This window comes from Megalopta genalis, unplaced genomic scaffold, assembly GCF_051020955.1.
Source record: "Megalopta genalis isolate 19385.01 unplaced genomic scaffold, iyMegGena1_principal scaffold0084, whole genome shotgun sequence".
NCBI lineage: Eukaryota > Metazoa > Arthropoda > Insecta > Hymenoptera > Halictidae > Megalopta > Megalopta genalis.
The window spans coordinates 395001-399027 of NW_027476153.1; the positions used below are offsets into that span (position 1 = coordinate 395001).

Below are 4027 nucleotides of genomic sequence, written 5' to 3' on the forward strand. Positions count from 1 at the left end.
ATATGGATATTCAAACTGGACAATTATCAACCCGATACTGGATTCGAAAAGTTTCTCTCTCCTTTCGTCGTTATTTACACCGGACGGACTCACGGCCGGCTCTAGCTGGGTGTCATATATATATACGTCCCACGCTCATGCTGCCACTAGCGCGCAACAGAGTAGGGTGTCAATGACAACGACACAGCATTGAAACGAGCTACACAAGCCGGTCTCTCTTGATACCAATGTAAACGAGCATTAAGTTATCTTCAGACTGCCCGATATTTTCGTCCTTTGGACTTTCCCAACGATTCCTTTTTTTCTTTTTTTTTTACACACCACAGCGAAGACTTGAGGAAGCGTGATTAGCACGCTCGCATCCCTCCCTGTCCTACTACAACTGTGTGTGTGTGTGTAAAGAAAGAAAAAAGAATACATTGGCTTTCTCTCTATCGAGAAGATGGCCTACGCAACGCAGATCAAAGGCCTAATACGTGTAATATAATACGCGTCTGGCCGTGTATAAATCACGCACGAATGATCTGGTCGGGCCCAACTCTTCTCGTACGCTTATTTTTCCGTGTTGAGGCACTATCATAAAATCACACAAACCCCAACACGTGTGTGTCTTGGAAGGAAGATGGCCTACGCAACGCAGATCAAAGGCCTAATACGTGTAGTACACACGTCTGCCGTGTAAATCACGCACGAATGATCTGGTCGGGCCCAACTCTTCTCCACCACACCACATCCCAACTTTGTACATTTTTATATATTTTTGTGCGTTGGGGCACCTTCATAATCACAAACCCCAACAACACATATATCTCTCTCTCTTTGAAAGATTTGTTGTGGCCTACGCAACGCAGATCAAAGGCCTAATACGTGTAGTACACACGTCTGGCCGTGTAAATCACGCACGAATGATCTGGCGGGCTCAACAATATCTTTTTTTTTTATATGAATTCTTATCCACAAACTAATCGAATTCATTTTCTCTCCTCCTCTCCTCTCTCTTTGAGATATATTGGAACATTGTAATGATCCTTCCGCAGGTTCACCTACGGAAACCTTGTTACGACTTTTACTTCCTCTAAATAATCAAGTTTGGTCATCTTCCCGGCATCATCGGCAATGCCGAAACATTGCCGCGCACCAGTCCGAAGACCTCACTAAATCATTCAATCGGTAGTAGCGACGGGCGGTGTGTACAAAGGGCAGGGACGTAATCAACGCGAGCTTATGACTCGCGCTTACTGGGAATTCCTCGTTCATGGGGAATAATTGCAAGCCCCAATCCCTAGCACGAAGGAGGTTCAGCGGGTTACCCGGGCCTTTCGGCCAGGGAACACACGCTGATTCCTTCAGTGTAGCGCGCGTGCGGCCCAGAACATCTAAGGGCATCACAGACCTGTTATTGCTCAATCTCGTGCGGCTAGAAGCCGCCTGTCCCTCTAAGAAGATTTGTTTGTACGTTGGTAGTAAAAACCCCACCGGCAGAAGCCGAGAGCCTTCGAGATACCATAATTACGTCTATTTAGCAGGCTAGAGTCTCGTTCGTTATCGGAATTAACCAGACAAATCGCTCCACCAACTAAGAACGGCCATGCACCACCACCCACCGAATCAAGAAAGAGCTATCAATCTGTCAATCCTTCCGGTGTCCGGGCCTGGTGAGGTTTCCCGTGTTGAGTCAAATTAAGCCGCAGGCTCCACTCCTGGTGGTGCCCTTCCGTCAATTCCTTTAAGTTTCAGCTTTGCAACCATACTTCCCCCGGAACCCAAAAGCTTTGGTTTCCCGGAAGCTGCCCGCCGAGTCATCGTAGGAACTTCGGCGGATCGCTAGCTGGCATCGTTTATGGTTAGAACTAGGGCGGTATCTGATCGCCTTCGAACCTCTAACTTTCGTTCTTGATTAATGAAAACATTTTTGGCAAATGCTTTCGCTTCTGTCCGTCTTGCGACGATCCAAGAATTTCACCTCTAACGTCGCAATACGAATGCCCCCATCTGTCCCTATTAATCATTACCTCGGGGTTCCGAAAACCAACAAAATAGAACCGAGGTCCTATTCCATTATTCCATGCACACAGTATTCAGGCGAAGGTAGCCTGCTTTGAGCACTCTAATTTGTTCAAAGTAAACGTACCGGCCCACCTCGACACTCAGTGAAGAGCACCGCGATGGGATATTAGTTGGACCGCCCCGTGAAGAGCAAAGCCCACCGGTAGGACGTACCACATAATGCCAGTTAAACACCGCGAGCGATGAACCGACACTGTGACACACAGATTCAACTACGAGCTTTTTAACCGCAACAACTTTAATATACGCTATTGGAGCTGGAATTACCGCGGCTGCTGGCACCAGACTTGCCCTCCAATGGATCCTCGTTAAAGGATTTAAAGTGTACTCATTCCGATTACGGGGCCTCGGATGAGTCCCGTATCGTTATTTTTCGTCACTACCTCCCCGTGCCGGGAGTGGGTAATTTGCGCGCCTGCTGCCTTCCTTGGATGTGGTAGCCGTTTCTCAGGCTCCCTCTCCGGAATCGAACCCTGATTCCCCGTTACCCGTTACAACCATGGTAGGCGCAGAACCTACCATCGACAGTTGATAAGGCAGACATTTGAAAGATGCGTCGCCGGTGCTATAAGACCATGCGATCAGCACAAAGTTATTCAGAGTCACCAAAGCAAACGATGGACGAGTGTAAACACCCGCCACCGATTGGTTTTGATCTAATAAAAGCGTTCCTACCATCTCTGGTCGGAACTCTGTTTTGCATGTATTAGCTCTAGAATTACCACAGTTATCCAAGTAAATTTTAGTACGATCTAAGAAACCATAACTGATTTAATGAGCCATTCGCGGTTTCACCTTAATACGGCATGTACTGAGACATGCATGGCTTAATCTTTGAGACAAGCATATGACTACTGGCAGGATCAACCAGGGAACTATACAATATGTATATATAAAATGGACAAAATTTAAATCCTTTTCCATCGTCGCCTGTTTCATATATATATGTCAGGTCGACACACCACTTTTCTCTTTCAAATATGTACAAGTTTTGCCACATTCCGCGCTTGTAACATATCTTCTTTAACGCTCAATTTCTTTCATTTTTCTACCATACAGATATTTTACCGTACGCCCAAAAACGTACGTATTATATTTTTGTTCTATCGTAAAATCACATTTTTCTACGTACGCCAGCTTCGTACGTTTCTATCTTTGCCTTCATAAAATCACAAGATAATTTTATCTTCAAGAGTCTCGCTATTAACATCTTGTAAGATAAATGTACGTCCCAGCTAAAACGTACAAATACTTCAAGTTAAGTAATAATATATCATCGCTATTGACAAATTTTTAAGATCCAAGACACAGTTCTCTCTATATGTTTTAATATTTTTTATGTACTCAAATATATTCAGAGGAAAAAGTACATGGGTGATGCCATAGTCGTGGAAGCGCGTACGCTCACGCTGATCTTCTGACCGCCGGAAGCACGAAACCTCTGATCTGGGCAAAATCGGCAAGCCGAGGAAGAACGGACAGGACACATGCTGGACTGGCGAGAAAGCGTGTTCTTCCGCTCGCGCTAGGCATTTCGATTTCTGACACCTCTTGATTTAAAAAATCAGTTTTTTGATAGTTTTCTCTCTCCACTGGGCTATTCATTTTAGCCACAGTTTTCAATTGGTACGATTTGCTTCCAAATCTTACAGATGCAGTTTAAAAAATTTTTCCATCGCTCGGACAGAAGAGTCGATTGCTCAGTGAGTACGAGTATACATACAAAGTGCATACGGGTAACCAACCCCGTAGGGCTTGCCACATATGGGCCATTCGGTCAAAGACACCGACCCGTGGCCACGCTGTGTGGAGAAAAGTCCGTAACGTAAACGGCACGAAACAGTCAGGACCGAAGCCCCGAAGGAGCTCTGAGACAGCTTCTCGACCGAGATCGTAGAATTGGCCCAAAACCCGCTCTGCTCCGTCCGCCTCGCACGGACCGTGTATCTCTTATAGATAC

At 45.8% G+C, this 4027-nt stretch overlaps 1 non-coding gene across 1 annotated transcript; it reads right to left on the reverse strand.

Annotated features, from left to right (window-relative positions):
- Positions 1–1020: 1020 nt before the first annotated feature.
- LOC143262056 (small subunit ribosomal RNA) lies at positions 1021–2941 on the reverse strand. Its single transcript, XR_013036009.1, has one exon. It is a non-coding gene; the product is annotated as a small subunit ribosomal RNA (ribosomal RNA).
- Positions 2942–4027: the final 1086 nt, after the last annotated feature.